This window comes from Dioscorea cayenensis, chromosome 19 (genome assembly GCF_009730915.1).
Source record: "Dioscorea cayenensis subsp. rotundata cultivar TDr96_F1 chromosome 19, TDr96_F1_v2_PseudoChromosome.rev07_lg8_w22 25.fasta, whole genome shotgun sequence".
NCBI classification, from domain to species: Eukaryota; Viridiplantae; Streptophyta; class Magnoliopsida; order Dioscoreales; family Dioscoreaceae; genus Dioscorea; species Dioscorea cayenensis.
Genome location: NC_052489.1, coordinates 17,415,153 through 17,438,018, shown reverse-complemented (window position 1 = coordinate 17,438,018; position 22,866 = coordinate 17,415,153). Strand labels below are relative to the sequence as shown.

The following is a 22,866-nucleotide window of genomic DNA, read 5'->3' as shown; positions in this document are numbered from 1 at the left end:
ATATGGGCATCAACAAGCCCCTGTGGCTTCCCTATCTAATCGAGAAAAATTCTAAGTGTTCCACATGCCTCTCTAGAAATTCCACACGGGTGTGTGGATATTCACAGTGTACTCACAGGGGCATTCACACGCCCTTCTATGTTCTCGGGATGGCGAGGTCTTTTTTTCAGGAAATCACACGGGCGTGTCGAAAATACTCACACCCATGTGTAATGCACATGGTTAGACATAGGGGCAGATACACACCCTTGTGTCTTCTTGAGATAAAGCTCTGAACGTCTGTAGAGAAACACAAGCCCATGTTGAAGTTCCACATGGGCGTGTGACCGTCACAAGGTCGTTCATAGGGTCAGACACACGCCCCTGTGCCCTCTCGGGATGAGCTCTGAACAAAAACACATGCCCGTATTTAAACTCCACATGGCCGTGTGTTTTCTCTGGATAGCTAAGAAAAATCTGCAGGCTCGGCAGAAAATTTTCAAACATGTATACATACTCAGAGCCTGCCTCTACAATGCAAAATTAACTAGAGAATCATGAAAAACAAGCTCAAACGACCAAGAAACTTCGTCACACATAATTAAGCACATGATAACATCAATGATCCACAAGAAAAACACAACAATTTGCATGTATAAATCAAGACACCAACACTCAAAGCCTTATTCATGCAATTACTAACTAAAAGCTGGAAAAAAGTAAAGACTTGGGTTGACTCCCAAGAAGCGCTTGTTTAACGTCACTAAGCTTGACGTACCTCTTCTTACCTCACGGGATTCATAGATGAAGGTTTCCCTCTTACCTATAACCTGAAATCATGATGAACATAATCTTTTAATGGTAGAGGAAGAGTTATCGAGCATGTTACCACATGAGGGTTTATCACCCTCACTCCATTTTTGTACATCCCCATTAGCCTTGCGGCATTTCTTGTGGCATTTCCTTGCTTGTTTCATCTTTTGGAGCACCTTCTTCATGATCCTCGGGGTAGATGGCTCCTATTCCTCTAGACCAAAAATCAAGACTTCTGCATCCTCCACTCCTTGTTCTAGCAACCTTTCATACAGGTTCGGATTCATCATTTCCTGCACATATTCATCAATTAGTTCATCGGTAGTGTTAAGAAAGTAAAGAGTATCATCAAAATCAAGAGAATGTCGTACGGCTTCGGTAAGGCGGTAAGTCAACTTGTCATCGCCAAACCTCAGTGTCAACTTCATACCGTCCATGTCGATAACTGCAAAGTGTGTAAGAATGGCCTCCCAAGTATGAAAGGAATATCTACATCCTCGTCGACATCCAACACTACAAAGTCCACAGGAAACATGTACTTGTCAACTGATTACTTCCGTACAAGTGTACGGGATGGCCAAGTAATACCTCGTGTAAAGACACGAGGATCGTATTCCACAGGGCTAAGGATTTCTATTACTCATTCTCAGCTTATGATCTAGCCTAACATCTTAAATGAAGGGATTTACTCTACTAGATGCAATTAAAACTACATACAAGTTTAATAACAAATTAGAGAGAACAAGCAATGAGCAAGCAAGAATGTTGATAGGAAAGGCCTATGGATGCAGATCCCCTTGAGGGGTCATCATGACACATAGATGAAGAACAAAAGTTGCAAGGGTAATTTGGACTGAGAGATTTCAAGATTAGAAGAACCCCAATTTCTCAGCAAATGAACCCTAATCCCATACGAATGTTGATAGGAAGTTCTTCCAATTCCACATTCCTACGATTGCATAAGAACAAGGAAGTCTCAAAATAGGGACAAACTCATCCTAAGTTTACCGCTAAAACACGAAGGGCTACCAACACCCAATTTCTCGGCTTGTTGATACAAGTATCCCCATCTAATCCATTCACGATCTAATACATGCGAGTAGGTCACATCTACACGCATAACTCATAAAAGAACCATGGATTTCCCCTTAGTGTAGCTCTTACCATGAAAACAATGGATTAAATGTCAAAATAACCAAAGCATGGAATTAACAAACAATCATCCAAAATATATGATAAAACCCCCCAAGGTTCACCGGCATCCAGTGGGTCCAGTGTCTAATCATACCACAACAAGCAACAAAATCAAGTAAAACACAAAGCAAACTCATAAATGACACTCACTAGATGAAATGGTGAAAGAAGAGGTAGAAAATATGCCGAATGACGCTTCCCCAGACAAAAGAATGCTGAATAACACTTCCTATAGGCGCGGGTCTCCTTCCTTTAAATAGTTGTTGATTTCCCCTTTGAATGATGATGTCTTCTTGCCTTGAGAGCCCTTGACTTTGCCCTAGGATGATCTCCTCGTTCCCTTGCCCTTCTTCTTCTTCCCAAGGTCGCCCAAGGTCTTCCAAGAAGTCTCCAAGAAGCCCTCTCCAAATATGTCCAAAAAGTTACTCATTCTGCCCTAGAAATTTGGATTTATAACCTTCACAGCATACGGGCCGTATGGGGACCGTATGTCACTCAAAACCTTGATTTTTGCATCATGCGGGGGTGCATATGGCCTACATACGGCCTCCATACGGGCTGTATGGGGTCGGCATGAAGTTCGGGACAGGCTACTTCAAACAATCCCGCTACTACAGTGTTTGCTACAGTAACTCTGCTATAGTAATTTTTGGACTATATTTTTTATTTTTCACCCAAATGATATCCTCGTGTTCTCCATAGCTTCCCCGTACCCTACAAAGCAAATAGTATATGATTAAGCATAAAACAAGTATCAATCCTCAATAAAATTCATGCAAAGTGTATAAATTACATATAAGCAAATACCTACATTTAGACACTTATCATGAACCGTCACAAGTACATCTTCAATGATACCCCTCAGATGCCTAACCGTTTTTGGTATGCTGATAAGTGCGTGTATATTAGTAATATGACGTATTCTTTTCTTATGATGAGCATTACTTTTATCAGATTTTAGCGCTAATACATGTGTAATTGTGAACTTTCGTTGTTGAAGGGTTGTGGAGCCAAATAATGAAAGAAAGAAGCAAAAGTAGATTGCGATTGTACTTTATTGATGAAGTCTTGGAGTGAACAAATGTGAAGACACAAGTTATGATCGAAGATACGTGAATGTGTGCCAACCTCTATGCGCTCAAGCAATTACATGGTTTGCAGGAGCACAAAGGCAGTCGTGTTTGCGTATTCTGACTTGTGCAATGTTAGCAAGATCTTCACCAATATAGCATTTTATTGAAGAAGCAATGTGATCTACGACATAGACGTGTGCCCATTTATGTCGCCTCGATGAAAAGTGTGGATTCGGGAGTATTTTGTTTGGAGTGTTGTAGCAGGTAATGTAGCAAAATCACTGTAGCAATTTATGTAGTAGTTACTGTTCACAGCCCGTTGAAAATCAGATTTCGAGAAATCCACACGGGCATGTGGAAATTACCCATGCCCGTGTAGATGTCCGATTCCAGACCATTATAATGCCGCGACTTGTACCTATTTGGGGATCTATCTTTCATTCTTCTTTCCATCTTTTCTCCATCTTTTGAGAGGTTTGCGGCAAGGGTTTAGAGGGGCTTTTGCAATGGTTTTGGAGTGGTTCTTCAGCTTCGACACCGCATTTCTCTTGGAAGATAGTTATTGGGGGAGCTTTCATCGGCACCGATTCGGCAAGGTCTGCCCTAGGCTTGACAAGATGACCTTTGGAAAGGATGAGGCTACTCCACAGGACCATCGACACGAATACCGATGTGGTTTTCTTATAGATTACATGCTTTTACTTTCAATTTCATTATTGATTGTATTTTGCTCCATAGGGAGCTAAACCCCCTTGGACTTGTAAACCCTAGGATGTTATTATTTCATTGACCTTTTATTATGCTTTCCTTAAATTGATGTCTTTAATTGAGTTCCAATCTTGAATGCTTGTTGAATGATTTCTCTCTTAGATTGACACTAGGGTTGAGAGTCCATCTTGGTAGGCTTGGTGGATGAGTAACACACCATGAGTATTAGATAATGCTAGATTGGAGAGGGTTGAGAGGGTGAGTCGAGAGATAGCGGTGTGTCCCCTTTCCCCTCCGGTGCAATTTATCCTACCTCCATATTCCTGGAGATCTTTGCGGTCACAATAGAGTGAAGTGCTAAGAGAGAAACTCCGCTGGGGCTTAGTTGCATGAGCAAGAGACTAAAGCGTTGAAGTAATCCTTAGTATCTGAGGCTTAATTGTGACAAGGGATCTTTCTCTTGAGCCAAAGGGTTAGATCTATATACAGCCAATAAGCATAATAAAAATACCCTGTCTCACCCCTAACATGTCTGTGCTATGTAAGTAAATCTTTTATCTCATTTGCCCTGATCTAATCTAGCCTAAGGACATCAATCAGTACAGCTCTAGATGCTAATCACTCTACATACAAAGAATACTAAGTCTTAAACTACTAAGTGCTATTTCAATGGCCAGGTAAGATCCTTCTAATTCTTTAGCTTGAAACTGAATCCTCTTTCTTATCAAAACCTCTGGTAGGTACTCAAAAAGATCACTAGGGTTTTTATTTTCATTTCAACATTCATTTTTTTCACATTTATTTTTTTCATTTTTTTTTATTTTTTTCTCGAGTCCGACTAACGTAGACTACAACAAAATCATTTTGAAATCTTTTTGGAGGGTGCACATAATGGTTAGGCACAAGAGCCACCCAACTACTCTATTATAGTAGAATGATGATGGAGGGCTCACCAAGCTTCTTTAATGCCCTGCAAGGCATAAAGGGGACATCATCATTCTACAAAAATTTAAAAATACGAACACAAAGAAGAACCTAGGGAGTATTCAACAAAACAACATAGATGCAAAAGGGAGAAAGTTCTACACCATGGTTGGTAGGGCAAGAACCGTGCCAACTCATTAAAATAACAAGCACACAAAACAAAACAAACTAAAGAAAATAACAAGTGCCCATGCTCAGGAGGGCTGCTACTCATCACAGACAGGTGCAGTTGGTCTCAAAAGTACTCAAGACCTCCAAAGTTAGATGGCAAAAGGATGGTCCATCAATTACAAATAAATTTTTCCCAACAATTATGCGATAACCATCCTTTGACTTGGTTTTCCATCCCAAAACTTTCCACAAGACCCCAATCAATATAGCGCACCATTCCAAATGGTTGTCTTCAAAATATTGTATTTATCTTGATGATGTGCCAACTTGAAGACAGATTCCTCGAGTGTAGGTGACGGTGTGGTGTTTCTTAGATGTTTGGAGGCGAGCCTTCTAGTATTAGGCATCCCTAAAACAAAGATAAACCTTTATCAAGCCTAGAGGGATTAAAAAAAAATCAAATCATGATGCAAGAGATGGGGAAAATGGTGAAAATTCAAGGTTTAGTGGTCATAAGCCCGTATGCTCACTATTCATACAGCAAGAGTTTCCCCATATTCCTGAAATAGAAATTTTTTTACATAAATTCAAATGGAAATCCAACCATGAAATTCACATCATCCAAACCAAGCAAAATGTTTGAAAAATTCCACACAAAAGCCCCAAGAATGCAAAAATAATGAAAAAGAAAAAAAAAACTGGGGCATCAAAGAGCATACCGACGAAATCCTAAGAAAACTTGCGTTAAACTCGAGAAAAAACACTAGATCAACATCTCCAAAGGATGAGGAGAAGTTTTAAGAGAAAAAATGGGAAGATTTGACCAAGAAATGGGTGAGAACGAAGAGAAAAATTCTGTAGAAAAAGAGAGAAAAGAAGAGAATGGAAGAGAGAGAAGAGAGAGATGGTTAAATGGGCAAGAACCGGGCCATGCGTCTCCCATGCGGCCCATATGAGGGCCGCATGGCCCGAGAGGATTCTCTCGGTGTTCTGGATGAGGGGGCAGATGGCCCCTATGCGGCCCCGTATGAGGCTCACCCGAGCCTCTGTTTGGTGCACCAAATGGCACAGACGGCCTCCATACGGGTTGTGGATGGCCGTATGACTAAATTATGCTCTCTAAACCCTGAAATCCTGCTCCAAATGATGAAATAATGATGCAACAAGCTTGAAACTTCTCCAAAAATGAATGAAACGAATAAAACTATGATCTTGCGCATGAAATAACACAAAAACATGAGTTTCTCAAGAAGTTGCATGATTAATCCACAATAAAATCAATGAGAACAATGTGCAAAGTGTGTGAGCATGAACTTCTTCAAAAACAAACAAGCTTAAGATATACAAAAATAGAAATGAACTAAGCCCTAGAATACAAAAAAATGCAAGAAAATACCTCCGAATGCTTGAGTTCTCTCCCAAGAAGCGCTTGTTTGGCGTCACGAGCCTGACATACCTCATCACATACCTCACAGGGGTTCAAAGAGTTTCAAGCACCCCCGGTTGCCTTTGGAATGTTATTATTGAAGTATAATTTCAATCATTGCCCATTTACCTTAAAAGTGCTGCTTTTCGGGTGGGTTATCTCAACTACACCATGTGGGAAGACTTATGTAACCGTGTATGGACCTGACCAACGTGATTTGAGCTTCCTTGGAAATAATTTCAACCTGGAGTTGAACAATAGCACTTGATCTCCCTCGTGAAATTGTTTAGGGTGCTTGATATGCCTGTCATGATACTTCTTAACTTTTTCTTTGTAAAGCTTCGAGTTCTCATATGCTGAGGAGTGCCACTAATCAAGCTCATTCAGTTGGAGCTTTCTCTTGTTACCTGCAAGAGTAGAATCAAGATTTAGAAACTTAATAGCCCAATAAGCTTTATGCTCAAGTTCAACAGGTAAGTGGCAAGCTTTTCCATGGACTAGCCTATACGGGGTAATTCTAATAGGAGTCTTGTAGGCAGATCTGTACGCCCATAGGGCGTCATCTAGATGTTGTGCCCAATATTTTCTGCTTTGGGACACTGTTTTCTCCAAAATTTGCTTTAAGTCACTGTTGGACACTTCCACTTGCCCGTTAGTTTGTGTATAGTACGGTGTTGCCATTTTGTGTGACACGCCATAGAGCTTCAAAATTTTTGCAAACTGGGCGTTACAAAAATGAGTGCCTCTATTGCTAATGATTACATGTGGCGCTCCAAATCTAGAAAACAATTTCTTTAAGAATTTTACCACCGCTCTCGGATCATTTGTTTGTAAGGCCTGGGCCTCCACCCATTTAGATACATAGTCGACTGCTATGAGTATGAACCTGTATCCACGGGAGCATGGGAAGGGTCCCATAAAATAAATCCCCCAAATATAAAAAACTTCTCAAGCTTGGTTCTAGTTATAGGGCATCTCATCCTGGCGAGAAATGTTCCCTACCCGCTGACATCTATCACAAGCTTGAATGAATTTCTGTGTGTCTTGGAATAATGATGGCCAATAGAAACCTGCACCAAGAATCTTCTTTGTTGTTCTATTTGCATCATAATGTCCTCCAGTGGGTTCTGAGTGGTAGTGCTCCAAAATACTTAGATCCTCTACCCTAGAAACACATCTTCGAGCAACCTGATAAGAATAAACTTGGCATAAGTACGGATTCTCCCATATTTAGTGCTTAAGGTCAGAAAAAAATTTCTTCCTTTGTTTATATGTAAACCATTTTGGGATGACCCTTCCAACCAAATAGTTGGCATAATCGGCAAATAATGGTGGCTTCTTCTCTTCTACTACCTGGATGTTATACAAGTGTTCTTCAGGGAATGAGTCATTAATGTCCTTCTCTCTCAGAACTTTAGTACCAAGGCTCTCTAAAAGGACAAATGATCTGCTTAAAGATTCTCTCCTCCCCACTTGTCCTTGATCCCAAGATCAAACTCTTGAAGCAATAAGACCAACCTAATCAGTCACGGTTTGGCATCTGATTTGCTAAATAAGTACCGCAAAGCTGAATGATCCATATACACCACTACTTTGGAAAGAACCAAATATGACCTGAATTTATCAAAGGCAAATACCATGGCAAGTAGTTCTTTTTCGGTTGTAGTGTAATATATAGGATGGAAATGTTTGTCTCGCCGCTGACCAAGCACTGCTCCTACTGCAAAATCACTTGCATCACACATCAATTCGAATGGGGAGTCTTTGTCTGGAGCTACCATGATAGGTGCTTGAATTAATTTCTCCTTGAGTGTAATAAAGGCATCCATGCAATCCTTATCGAACTCGAATGGGACATCCTTCTCTAACAACCTTGTTATGGGTCTAGCTATTTTAGAAAAATCTTTGATAAACCTTCTATAGAACCTCTTATGTCCCAAAAAACTTCTAATGGGCTTTACTTAATTTGGAGGTTGTAATTTTTATATGGTGTAGATCTTTGCCTTGTCCACCTCAATTCCCTCTTTTGAGATTTTGTGACACAAGACTGTTCCCTCTTGGACCATGAAATGGCATTTATCCCAACTTAGCACAAGGTTATTTTCTTCACATTGGGTGAAGACCCGTTCTAGATTCTTGAGGCATACTTTGAATGAGTCACCAAAGATGGAGAAGTCATACATAAACACTTCCATAAAATCTTCTACCATGTCCTCAAAAATTACTGTCATGCATCTCTGAAAGGTAGCCGGGGCGTTGCATAACTCGAAAGGCATATGGCAATACGCAAATGTGCCATATGGACAAGTGAACGTGGTCTTCTCCTGATCTTCTAGTGCAATAGGAATTTGGAAATAACCGGAGAACCCATCGAAAAAACAATAGTAAGTATGTCCTGCTAGTCGCTCAAGCATATAATTGATGAATGGTAGAGGAAATTGATCCTTTCGGGTGGCATCATTCAATTTTCTATGGTCAATGCATACCCTCCACCCGGTAGTTGTTCGAGTTGGGATAAACTCATTTTTGTCATTGGTGATCACAGTCATCCCCCCTTCTTTCGAACTATTTGAATAGGGCTTACCCATTGCGTATGTCACACAAGTGCACGGGTTTATCGAAGTAATAAATCCCAGATGAGTGGGTATCGTATCTATAGAGAGTAGGGAATAAAAAAACTTAAATTGTTTCTTAACTAAACGAAAATTGAATAGTGATTTGTGTGACAAAATGTGATGTAACAAAAGTAAATGAAATAAAAGAAAGAGTGCAAGTAAATGGGAGGTAAGGCAATCGATATAAGTGGGGTACTCGGATATTGTTCCGCCTAGGATAATCGTTTCAAGTGCCAAATCCCTCTATTATGCTTTCTAACTAATGCATTAATGAGTCATGGAGATCCTTAAATGCATGGTCCCAAATCTAAGGTCAACCATGCCTAACTCTATTCATGTCCTGGAGGAGAAATTGAATAACCTCTCAACCTCGCACTCGTATAGAATCGCAATGAGTTCTATGGATTCCAAGTGATAAATCCTCTTCCTAGATGTAGACCTAACCCTTTGGTCCAGGTGGAAGGTCCCTAGCCACAATTAAGCCCTAGGTGCTAAAATCACTACAACACTTCACTCCATTGCCCCTGCAACTAAACACCAGCGGAAGGTCATCCCTTAGCCCATTCACTCTACTATCACTGCAAAGAGCTCGAGGAAATAGAGGTAGAATAAATCACACTGGAGGGGAAAGGGGACGCTCTGCTACCTCTCCACTCACCCTCTCAACCCTCTCCAATCTAGCTCTGTCAAACTCTCGTGGTGTGTCACTCACTCACAAAAGTTACCTTCAAGAACTCTCAACCATAGTGTCACTCTAAGGGAGTATTCACACAATCAAGCATACAAGATTGGAACTCAAATAAAGCATCAATTAATTGAAAGCATAATGAAAAGGTTCAATGAAATGAATACATCCTAGGGTTCACCAATATCCAAGTACCAACTAGGGGTTTAGCTCTCCATAGAGCTAATTACAATCAATGATATCAAATGTAAAAGCAAAGAATCCATAGAAAACCCCATCGATAGTTGTGGCGATGGTCTTGTGGAGAGTCCTCTACTCGTCTAAGGGTCCCTTTGTCCGGCCTAGGATATACCTCGCCTGATCGGTGCCGATGAAAGCTCTCCCACTAACCTTCTTTCAAATGGAGCATGATGTCATAGCTGTAAAACCTCTAAAAATCCCTAGCCAATACTACTCAAAACCCTAGCCGCGGCACTCTCTCAAGAGGGGGAAAAGATGAAGAAAAGAATGCTGAAATCGGGGCTGAAATCAACCCTAAATAGGGCTGGAATCGGGAATCCACACGCCCATGTGGGCGCCCTTGTGGATTTTTTGCTCGGCGTGTGGAATTTCCCACACGCCCTTGTGGATTCTCTGTTTTACTCCTTCTTTGGCCGGCTATGAACAATACCTACAATAGTGTTTGCTACAGTGTTTGTTACAGTACCGGTCGAAAACACTCCCGAATCCATGTTTTCATCGAGGTAACATAAAACGGGCACGCATTCACACCGTAGATAGCTTTGCTTCTTCAATAAATGGACACGTTGGTGGGGATCTTGCTATACATGCACAAGCCAGAATGCATGAAGGTGACTGCCCTTGTGCCCCTCCAAATCGTTGTGCTAACTTGAATACAAGGAGGTTGGCACGCATTCTCGCATCTTGAACCCGACTTATATCTTCGCGTTTGAACCTTCTTGAGACTTCCTCCAAATGGTGTATTCATGATCTACATTGGCTTCTTTCTCTAACATTCTGTTTCACAACCCTATATGCATGAAAGTAACATAAATACACACATATTGGCGTTAAAACCCGACAAAAGTAATGCTTATCATAAGGAAAGAACACTTCGCATACTCACTTGATAAGCTAGAATCCCTTGATAGCTGAAACGTGTATAAATGATTGTCTGGAGGCTGTGAAAAATGCTGCTGAGTTTGCCAATTAATCCAACCTTCTAATCTGTGTATAGAGCTTTCTAACAAAAAGTTCAGATTTGCCATGTTGCACTCTCAAGATGAACTGTACAAGAAGAAATAGAAAGTGAATTAAATTAATGCTAATATACTACAAAAGAAATGAGTAGAAAAGTAAATGAATGGTAGCAAGTTAAGATCAAGAGAAAAGAAAAGAAAAGAAACAATAAAATGAGTAAATAATGAAATGGCTAGAGTAATAATCTAAAAGTTTCCTAGAATTCCTTAAAGGTCCCCGGCAATGACGCCAAAAACTTGATTGCTTCCGCGCAAGTGTACAGGATCACCAAGTAATACCTTGTGTAAAGACATGAGCATCATATTCCATGAGGCTAAGGATCACCTATTACTCGTTCTCAGCTTATTATCTAGCCTACCATCTTAAGTGAAGGGATTTACTCTACTAGATGCAATTAAAACTAAATACAAGTTTAATAACAAATTAGAGAGAACAAGCAATGAGTAAGCAAGAATAACAATGAAATACAAAGGCTTATGGATGTAGATCCCCTTGAGGGGTCATCATGACACATGGGTGAAGAACAAAAGTTGCAAGGGTAATTTGGACCGAGAGATTTCAAGATTAGAACAACAACAATTTCTCGGCGATTGAACCCTAATCCCATATGAATGCTGATAGGAAGTTCTTCCAAATCTATATTCCTACGATTGCATTAAGAACAAGGAAATCTCAAAATACGGACAAACTCATCCTATGTTTACCCCTAAAACATGGAGGGCTACCAACACCCAATTTCTCGGTGTGTTGATACAAGTATCCCCTTCTAATATAGTCACGATCTAATATATGCGAGTAGGTCACATCTACATGTATAACTCATAAAAGAACCATGGATTTCTCCTTAGTGTAGCTCTTAGCATGAAAATAATGGATTAAATCTCAAAATAACCCAAGCATGGAATTAACAAACAATCATCCAAAATACATGATAAAACTCCCCAAGGTTCACCGGCATCCGGTGCCCTTGGGGGTCTAGTGTGTCATCATACCACAAGCAACAATGTCAAGTAAAACACAACACAAACTCATAAATGACACTCCTTAGATGAAATGGTGAAAAAGGAGGTACAAAATGTGTCGAATGACGCTTCCCCCACCAAAAGAATGCCGAATGACGCTTCCTCTAGCTGCGGGTCTCCGTTATTCAAATAGTTGTCGATTTTCCTTTTGAATGATGATGTCTTCTTGCCTTGAGAGCCCTTGGATTATCTCCTCATTTCTTTGCCCTTCTTCTTCTTCCCAAGGTCGCCCAAGGTCTCCCAAGAAGTCTCCAAGAAGCCCTCTCCAAATCTGTCCAAAAAGTTGCTCATTTTGGCCTAGAAATCTAGATTTATACCATTCACAACACACGGGCCGTATGGGGGCCGTATGCCACTCAAAACCTAGATTTTCGCTTCATGCGAGGGTGTATACGGCCTCCATACGGGTTGTATGGGGGTCACATGAAGTTCTGGACAGCTTGCTTCAAACAATCCAAATGCAATAGTGTTTGCTACAGTAACTCTGCTATAGTAATTTCAGGACTGTATTTTTCTTCTTTTCGCCCAAATGATATCCTCATGTTCTCCATAGCTTCCTCATACCCTACAAAGTAAATAGTATATGATTAAGCACAAAACGGGTATCAATCCTCAATAAAATGCATGCAAAGTGTATAAAATACATATAAGCAAATACCTACATTTAGACACTTATCATCACCTTCACAAGTGCGTCTTCACTGATACCCCTTGGATGCTTAACCATTTGGTCAACTAATAAGTGCTTGTGTATTAGTAATATGATGTATTCTTTTCTTATGATGAGCATTACTTTTATCAGATTTTAGCGCTAATACATGTGTATTTGTGAACTTTCGTGGATGAAGGGTTGTGGAGCTAAATAATGAAAGAAAGAAGCCAAAGTAGATTGCGATTGTACTTTATTGATGATGTCTTGGAGTGGACAAATGTGAAGACACAAGTAGTGATCGAAGATACGTGAATGTGTGCGAACCTCTATGCGCTCAAGCAATAACATGGTTTGGAGGAGGGGCATAAAGGCAGTCACATTTCCGTATTTTGACTTGTGCAATGTTAGCAAGATCTTCACCAATATGGCATTATATTGAAGAAGCAATGCGATCTACGGCATAGGCGCATGCCTGTTTATGTCGCCTCGATGAAAAGTGTGGATTCGGGAGTATTTTGTTTGGAGTAATGTTAACAGGCCGCAGAAAATCATATTTTGAGAAATCCACATGGGCGTGTGGAAATTACCCACGCCCATATAGATGCCCGATTCCAGCCCTTTATAAAGCCACGACTTCTACTGATTTGGGGATCTATCTTTCATGCTTCTTTCCATCATTTCTCGATCTTTTGAAAGGTTTGCGGCTGGGGTTTAAAGGTGCTTTTGTAAGTGTTTTGCAGTGGTTCTTCAGTTTCAACACTGCGTTTTTCTTGGAAGATAGTTATTGGGTGAGCTTTCATTGGCACCGATCTGGCGAGGTATACCCTAGGCTTGACAAGATGACCCTTGGAAAGGACGAGGCTACTCCACAAGACCATCAACATAAATACCGAGATGGTTTCCTTATGGATTTCATGTTTTTATTTTCGATTTCATTATTGATTGTATCTTGATCCATGGAGAACTAAACCCCCTAGTGGGTACTTGGACTTGTAAACCCTAGGATGTAATTATTTCATTGACCTTTTATTAGGCTTTCTTTAATTGATGTCTTTAATTGAGTCCCAATTTTGAATGCTTGTTGAATGATTTCTCCCTTAGAGTGACACTAGGGTTGAGAGTCCATCTTGGTAGCCTTGGTGGATGAGTGACACACCATGAGGATTAGACAATGCTAGATTGGAGAGGGTTGAGAGGGTGAGTCGAGAGGTAGCGGAGTGTCCACTTTCCCCTCCGGTATGATTTATCCTACCTCCATGTTCTTAGAGTTCTTTGTGCGTTACAATAGAGTGAAGTGCTAATAGAGGAACTCCGCTGGGGCTTAGTTGCGTGAAAAACAGAGTGAAGCGTTGAAGTAATCCTTGGTATCTGAGACTTAATTGTGACTAGGTATCTTTCGCCTAGACCAAAGGGTTAGATCTATATATAGGAATAGGGTCTATCACTTGGAATCCCTAGAGCTTCTTACAATTGTACATAGTGTGTGGTGTTAAGACTGAGTGATTTCTCCACTGGGGCATAGTGTAGAGTTAGTCACGGTTAACCTTAGGTTTGGGGCCGTGTATTTTAGGATCTCCACGACTCGTTAAGCATCAGTTAGGAGACATAATAGTTGGTCTTGCACTTGAAGCAATAGTCTAATGGGTAGCAATGTCCGAGTGCTCCATTTTCTATCAATTCCTTTACTCTTATTTTATCATGCCTCTCTTTCTTATTTTTTTTGGTCTTGTTCACATTTATTTTATCCACGCTATCATTTTTATATCTTCACTTAGTTAAGTAGCAATCGTTGTGTTTCTATTCATTATTCCCTGTGGATACGATAACCCACTCACCTGTGATTTATTACTTCGACAAACCCATGCACTTGCACATCACACGCAAGCGGCGTTGTCAAGTTTTTGGAGCCGTTGCCGGGAATAGGCATTTTGGAAACACTTTGCACTTTGCTACTTTAACTATTTATCATTCATTCTATTTCACACTTTCTTACTCTATCATCATTCTGATTTGTTTTTCTTTCTTTGGTTGCAGCTCTAGGTTAAGACCCAAGTAAACCCTTTGACAATGGTTAAAGGAGATCCAGAACTTGAAAGAACACTTCGTAGAAGGGGTAAAGAACCTATGCAAGAACTGTTAGATCTTACTGGGGTAGAAATTGAAGGGTCAGATAATATGGCAGAACAGAATTAGCAGCAGATGACATTCTTAGATTATGCCAGACCCTCAGTTTTGGGCACATAGTCTAGTATTGTGCAGTCACTAATTACGGCACAGAATTTTGAGCTAAAGCTGGCATTTATCCATATGTCACAACAGTTCACACAGTTTAATGGTTTGTATGGTGAGGATCCAAACAATCACTTAGAGAATTTAGTGGAAGTGTGCGACATGCTTAAAATCAATGGTGTTACAGATGATGCCATCAAGTTGAGAGCTTTCCTATTTTCCTTAAAGGGAAGAGCGGAGCAATGGCTACATTCATTACCTAGAGCATCAATTACTACATGGGAGGAGATGGTAGAAGCTTTTCTTGCTCAATATTTCCCTCCTGGAAAATCTGCATAGCTTAGGAATGAAATATCCTCCTTCATGCAAACGGAATTGGTGTCTCTATTTGAGAAATGGGAGAGGTTCAAGGAGCTCATGCGGAAGTGTCCCCAACATGGGTTCCCCGAGTGGATGATTATTCAGACTTTTTACAATAGGTTGAACCTTAACACAAGGCAATTACTTGATGCAGCAGCAAGAGGCATCTTAGGTAGCAAGACCCCCGGAGAAGCACGACAATTGATTAATGAAATGGGTTTGAAGAGCTACTAACGGAATGCAAGAAAGAAGAAGAAAGTGGCCGGTCTCCATGATATTGATGCGGTTACATCGTTGGCGGCCCATGAAGAGTCATTGAGCAAGAAGTTAGACACTCTAACTTCTCCTAGATTGGCGGTTGTGACAAATTGTAATGAATGTGGAGGAGGCCAGGCTCCATCTGATTACCCAATAGCTATTGGTGGCACATCCTCCATCGAACAAGTTGATTTTGCAGGTAATGCGATGAGGGGCCAAGGAAATCCATATAGTAATACCTACAATCCGGGTTGGAGGAGCCGTCGGAACTTTTTTTGGAATAATCAAAGGCAATAAAAGACCGACTTAGAGAAAGCTTTAACACGATTTGTCCAATCATCGGATACAAGGTTCCAATGGTCGAAGCTACACTTCGCAACCACAACGCATCATTGCACAATCTAGAAAATCAAGTGGGGCAAATTGTGAAGTCATTGTCAGAGAGGCCACAAGGAAGCTAGCGTAGTAACACTAAAACCAATCCGAGAGAACATGTGAAGGCGATCACTTTGAGAAGTTGTCGTGAGGTTGAAGGTAGGCTTCCAAGTGAGAAGACCAATGTTGAAGCACCCTAGGTCGTGGAGGTTGAGGAGAGAGCAAACAAAGAGAAGGAGGTGGCACCACCACCTTACAAGCCAAGAATCCCTTATCCTTCAAGGTTGAAGAACAACCAAAAGAATGACCAATACAAGAAGTTCTTGAGTCTATTCAAGCAATTGCACACCAACATTCTTTTTGTGGAGACATTGTCCCAAATGCCCTGGTACACAAAGTTTATGAAGGATCTTTTGACCAAACAGAGGAATTTGGAGGAAAGTACATCGGTGATCTTAGATACCTAACAACGCCCTTGCGTATATCCCTCAAGTGCACGAGTTTGTCAAAATAATGAAATCCCAGATGAGTGGGGTATCGAATCCACAGGGAGTAGGGAATAAAAACACTTAATTTGTTTATTAACTAAGTGAAAAATGAATAGTGATAGGTGTGACAAGATGTAAAATAACAAAAGTAAAAGAACAAGAAAGAGAGCACAAGTAAAGGAGAAGGTAAGGCGATCGTCGTTTAAAGTGCAAAAATCCTCTATTATGCTTTCTAACTAACGCAATAATGAGTGGTGGAGATCCTTAAATACATGGTCCCAAATCTAAGGTCAACCATGCCTAACTCTATACATGTCCCGGAGGAGAAATTGAATAACCTCTCAACCTCACACTCGTATAGAATCACAATGAGTTCTATGGATTCCAAGTGATAAATCCACTTCCTAGATGTAGAACTAACCCTTTAGTCTAGGTGGAAGGCCCCTAGCCACAATTAAGCCCTTGGTGCTAAAATCACTTCAACGCTTCACTCCGTTGTACCCGCAACTAAGGCCCACCGGAAGGTTATCCTTTAGCCCATTCACTCTACTATGACTGCAAAGAACTTGAGAAAATGGAGGTAGAATAAATCACACTGGAAGGGAAAGGGGACGCTCCACTACCTCTTGACTCGCCCTCTCAACCCTCTCCAACCTATCTTTTCTTAACTCTCATGGTGTGTCACTCACTCACAAGGGTTACTAACAAGAACTCTCAACCTTAGTGTCACTCTAAGGGAGTATTCATACAATCAAGCATTCAAGATTAGAACTCAAATAAAACATCAATTAATTGAAAGCACAATAAAGAGGTTCAATGAAATGAATACATCCTAGGATTTACAAATACCCAAGTACCCACTAGGGGGTTTAGCTCTCCATGGAGCTAATTACAATCAATGAAATCAAATGTAAAAGCAAAGAATCCATAGAAAGACCCTTCGATAGTTGTGGCGATGGTCTTGTGGAGAGTCCTATGTCCAAGGGTCCCTTTGTCCGGCCTAGGATACACCTCGCCGGATCAGTGCCGATGAAAGCCCTCCCACTAAATTTCTTCTAAAAGGAGTGCGATGTCGGAACCGTAGAACCTCTCCCAATCCCTAGCCAATATCTCTCAAAACCCTAGCCGTCGTCCTCTCTCAAGTTATAGAAAAGATGGAGAAAAGGATTCTCAAATCGAGGCAGAAATCGGCATTAAATAGAGCTGGAATTGGGAATCCACACGCCCATGTTGGTGCCCATGTGGATTTTTCACATGGGTGTATGGATTTAATACATGCGCATGTGGATTCTCTGTTTTTATGCTTCTTCGGGCGATTGTGAACAGTATCTACTACAGTGTTTTCCTACAGTGTTTGCTACATTTCCTTGCTATAGTGATGGCCCAAAACACTCCCGAATCCATGCTTTAATTGAGGTAACATAAACGAGCACACGTTTGCGTCGTAGATCATTTTGCTTCTTCAATAACGGACATGTTGGTGGAAATCTTGATAAATATGCACAAGCCAGAACGCGTGAATCTGACTGCCCTTGTGCTCCTCCAAATCGTTGTGCTAACTTGAATATGAGGAGGTTGGCATACATTCCCGCATTTCGGACCCGACTTATGCTTTCGCGTTTGAACCTTCTCAAGACTTCTTCCAAATGGTCCATTCACGATCTACATTGGCTTCTTTCTCTGATATTCGGCCTCACAACCCTATCTGCATGAAAGTAACATAAATATACACATATTAGCGTTAAAACTCGATAAAAGTAATGCTCATTATAAGGAAAGAACACTTCAAATTCTTATCACACAAGCATTTATCAAACTCCCCTACAATTAAGCTTTTGCTTGTCCTCAAGCAAAAATTAAAACATTAAGGCATAGACGAAGGAAATATTGGAAGTGCTTGGCCTTAGGTTCACCAAAGCATACAAAGAGAGCATTCTACAAGTAAGGGAAATTTCAACACTAAATAAGAAAAATCATTTCTCTAGCTAAAAACTTGAATAAAAAAAGACAACAAACCCGAAATCGTGTAAGTGTGTGAACTTACTCAAAACAACCCAAAGTATACTCCTCCAAGTTCTAAATACAAGGGACTTCTTTATCTACAAACAGTAACAAAATTTCAAAGATGGTAGTAGCTGCACACATCCTCTAAGGTAGCCCTGTCCAAAGCGGCCACTAAGCTGGTTTTCACACTTTCAAGGTGGTAGCTCTTTCTACCGGAGTGGTAGCTTTCACTCATCCTATGAGATAGCTCTTTCTCTCATTAGGGCATAACTAGTATCCGACTTATGAGAGTAGCTTCATACTTCATAGACGGTAGCTCTTTCCACCTAACAAGCACAAATAAACAATGAAACAATTTTATTCTTTCTTTTCATTTCATTTTTTTTAGAATTAACAAAGAGAAACACTATACTTAGTCCCATTAACATCAAACTTGAGTTTCCAAAATAGTTTAAAGAGTGAGTAATGCAACAAGTGACAATCTGGCAAAAATTCCTACAAATTCAAGCAAGAACTAGAGCATGAAGACATTCAATGTTAAAAATTCTCCACACTCAAGAATACAATCATTTCAACTAATGTGAACCACCATTGGCTATGTGAGCATGTATATCAATCAAAATTTATATGAAAGAGATGTGTGCACTATGAAACTTCCTCCCCTCCCTCTCTCCCCACACTTAAGTTGTACATTGTCCCAAATGTACACATGCAAGCTCACTCATAATGTATATCAAATGAGAACAAATGTGGGAGAAGCAATCCAAATAATACTCCCTTGACTCCTAGTGTTGTATTTGATGGAGCTAAATCCTTGGGAGTGATGTCCCAACGGGTTATGAAGCACACACGGCCAAGTGCCGAAGCACCTTGGTCGTGTCCAAGACTAGTTCTCAAGTCCCATGTTGACAAGACCATCTGCACGCATACACGAGGGGGTTCAGTAAAGCTCAATAAAAATAAAATAGCTCGAGTATATATAAAAGATAAGGCAATGAATACAACTCGAGACAACAAAATGAAAATAAGCTCAGAAGGAAAGTCCTTTCTGAGTATACAAGTCCAAAATGAATCAAGTGTCGGTGCCGCGCTTTGGTTCCACTGCTGATGTTGGTGGTAGATCAAAGGGTGCTGGTGGAGGTGGTGATGGTGATGCCGGAGGGACCTGAGGAGTCCTCAGCTGCAAGATAAATGACAAGGCAACGTCTCGCTCTAAAATATGCTATAACATGTCGAAGCGTGCCATGAACTCTGTATATTGTGTGGCCTGTGCAGCCCGAATCCCAGCAATCTCTGCTCGGACCATAGCAACCTCTGTCCGTTGCACCCCAAGAACACTCTTGAGCCTCTCAAAGGATCATTGGCTCGAGATGGTGAAAATATGCGTACTGGAGTGGGTCCTCTGCCACTAGAGATGCATCGGTCTCCATCTGTGTCAGCGGAGGATCACGAACAGGCTGCGAAGCCTCGGCATCATCACCCTCCTCCTCAGCTATCTCTGGACCTAGTAGAACCAAGGCATAAACTGCTGTCCAAACTCTACTGATAATACCCATAAATCTCATCGTCTCCAGGCTCAGGGGAGTAGGTATACTCGTCTTCTCAGCCCCGCGAATCGCAGCCAAGAGACCCATTCCCAGAACTAGTCTCGCAATGTAGGGGCCCGAGAAGATCGCTCCTAATCTGGTATACTGGCCCTGATGTCGGATGTACACTGTGATGATATGCCCTAGATGAATCGGCATGCACTTAACCATCGAATATGGGTAAAGAAGCTCCTGTCGGCTCAGGACACTATTGTTATCACCACGGCCATTTACCGACCTACTCAGAATAGCATGTAAATATCGATATACAGGTCTGGAAAGGCACATGGCCTTGGACACCCCCGGCTCATACTGACACTGACCACATAATGCTTTGTAAGCTCTCTGTGGGGTCAAAGCTCCAGGGTAATTTGTCGGTAACTAAGAATACTCCTCAGTATCTGTAAATGCCTCATCGTATAAGCCAAGCCAAATTGAAAACTGAGTAATGCTCATGCTATGGTGATGTCCAAATGCTCTGAACTAAATGGCGTCAACACTGTCAAATCTCACATAAGATCTATCGAACTCAAATGACGATAAGACCTCAAGTGTAAGCTCATGAATGGCTGGCTCCCTAGTCGACAATAACTGCCTCCAACCTCCCACTGAAATGAGATCATCGACCTCATCTGCAAATTCATCTCCCTGCTGTAGATCTCTCAATATGCTCGTGTCCAGGAATCGAGTCTGTCCGAACCGAAGTCTCGACAAACGCTCAAAACGCACCTGGTGCTCGGGAATAGCAAATCTCATACTCTCGGACCGAGGCGCTATAATCTACAAAATTTGAAAGAAATCGATCAAACCAGCTAATTAAGTAATGCTGCCAAAATCCACACGGTCATGTGGAATTTTTGCACTCCCGTGTGGATCCACGGGGCGTGAAAAAGACGTATGGCCGCACCACAAAAATCCTAAAATATACCGTTAGATCGCTTCTAACTTCGTTCTAAACATGCATAATCATTCTAATTGTAGAGATGAAGCATTACTAACTAATTTCATTGATTAAGATCAAGAATTGGTGAAGAAAACAAAACAAAAGCTAGGGCTTACCGACGAGTTGATATTGAAAACCTTGAATCAGTCAGAAAACCAAGTACAAATCCTTCTAAATCGGTAATGCGAGATCGGGAAACGATGCGAGAGTGCTCTCAGATGAATGGAGAATGTTAGGATGAAGAGGAACGGTGATCCTTTTAAAAGGAACTCGTGCCTCTTGGCATTCTGTACATCCGCACGGGCGTGGAGAAATTACCCACGCCTGTGCTCCTCCACAAGTGAGCTTCACAGGGGCAGACGCACACCCCTATGCACTCTCGGGATAACACTAAATCTCTCTTAATGCAACCACATAGCGCGTGAGAAAATACCTATGCCCGCGCGGCCGACCCACAAGGATAGCCTCACGCCCCTGTGGCTTTTTGTCCAGGCGAGAAAAATCGCTAAATGTTTCGTACGCCCGTACTGAAATTCCTCACGGGCGTGGACATTCACAGGCCCAACTCATAGGGGCAAGCACACGCCCCTGTGTCTTCTCGGGATGGAGAGAGCTCTTCTACAGAAATCCACATGGGCGTGTGGAAAATACCCACGCCTGTGTGGTTGTCACAGGTTCGCCAATAAGGGCGAGTCCACGCCCCTGTGTGCTCTCGGGATAATTTGCTTAGTCCTTGCAGGAAAACGCACGCCCTTGAGGAAATTATCCACGGGCGTGGACCATGACAAGGTTGCTCACAGGGGCGTGTCCACGCCCCTGTGTCTTCTTTGGATGAGCTCTGAACAAAAACGCCACTTCAACCTCACGACCACTTCTCACTCGAAAGCCTACCTTCAACCTCACGACCACTTCTCAAAGTGATCGCCTTCACATGCTTTCGATGATTGGTCTCAGTATTACTTGGCAAACTTCCTTGTAGCCTTTCCGATAGAGACTTCGCAATCTACCCCACTTGATTTTCAAGATTGTGCAAAGAGGTGGTGTGGTTGCGAAGTATAGCCTCGACTGATTGAAACCTTGTATCTGATGATTGCACAAACATAGTCAAGGCCTTCTCCAAATCGGTCATTCGAATCTCCAAACCTGAAACTCAGTTTTTCATGTTTGGGGCTTGTTGTTGGAAACCAGGTGGCCCCATGGCCTTTTGTTGACCTTGGTTGCTCCAAGAAAAATTGGGATGATTCTTCCAACCCGGATTGTAGGTGTTGCTATATGGATTCACTTGGTTCCATATTGCATTACCCACAAAATTGACATTCTCAACCGAAGATGCATCACCAATAGAGATCAAGCAATCGGATGGAGCATGTCCTCTACTACACCCGGTGCTAGTAGTCACAGCCGCCACTCCAATGAAGTTACTGCATCTATCTCATGGAGCCCGGCCATCTTTTTCTTCTTCCTAGAATTCCATTGGTAGCTATTTAACCCCATTTCTTCAATTAGTTGACGGGCCTCACCGGGGGTCTTGCTACCTAAGGTACCTCCTGCTGCCACATCCAAGAGTTACCTTATACTTAGATTCAACCCGTTATAAAAGGTCTGAACAATCATCCACTCTGGGAATCCGTGTTGTGGGCACTTTCTCAGGAGCTCCTTGAACATTTCCCACATCTCAAATAGAGACTCCAATTCTGACTGTACAAAGAATGAGATCTAATTCCTAAGCTTTGCAGATTTTCTAGGAGGGAAATAACGATCCAAAAAAGCTTCTACCATCTCCTCCCATGTGGTAATCAATGATTCTACCTTTAAAGAAAATAGGAAGGCTCTCAATTTGATGGCATCATCCGTCACCCTGTCTATCTTAAGCATATCACACACCTCGAGAAAGTTCCCTATATGACTATTTGGATACTCATCTGCTAAACCATTAAACTGTAAGGATTGCTGGAACATGTGGATGAATGGCGGCTTTAGCTTGAAGTTCTGAGCTGTAATCGGGGGACGCACAATACTCGATTTTGTCCCCAATACTGAAGGTCTGGCATTATCGGACAATGTCCGTTGTTGCTCATTTTGTTCTGCCATGTTTACAGAT

The 22,866-nt window shown here is 41.5% G+C and overlaps 2 non-coding genes across 2 annotated transcripts; one reads left to right on the top strand and one right to left on the bottom strand.

Moving 5' to 3' along the window:
* Positions 1 to 15,088: 15,088 nt before the first annotated feature.
* LOC120250925 lies at positions 15,089 to 15,194 on the bottom strand. Its single transcript, XR_005533254.1, has one exon. It is a non-coding gene; the product is annotated as a small nucleolar RNA R71 (small nucleolar RNA).
* A 7,195-nt stretch (positions 15,195 to 22,389) lies between these two features.
* Positions 22,390 to 22,496, top strand: LOC120250813. The gene has a single exon (XR_005533149.1). It is a non-coding gene; the product is annotated as a small nucleolar RNA R71 (small nucleolar RNA).
* The last annotated feature ends 370 nt before the right edge of the window (positions 22,497 to 22,866 follow it).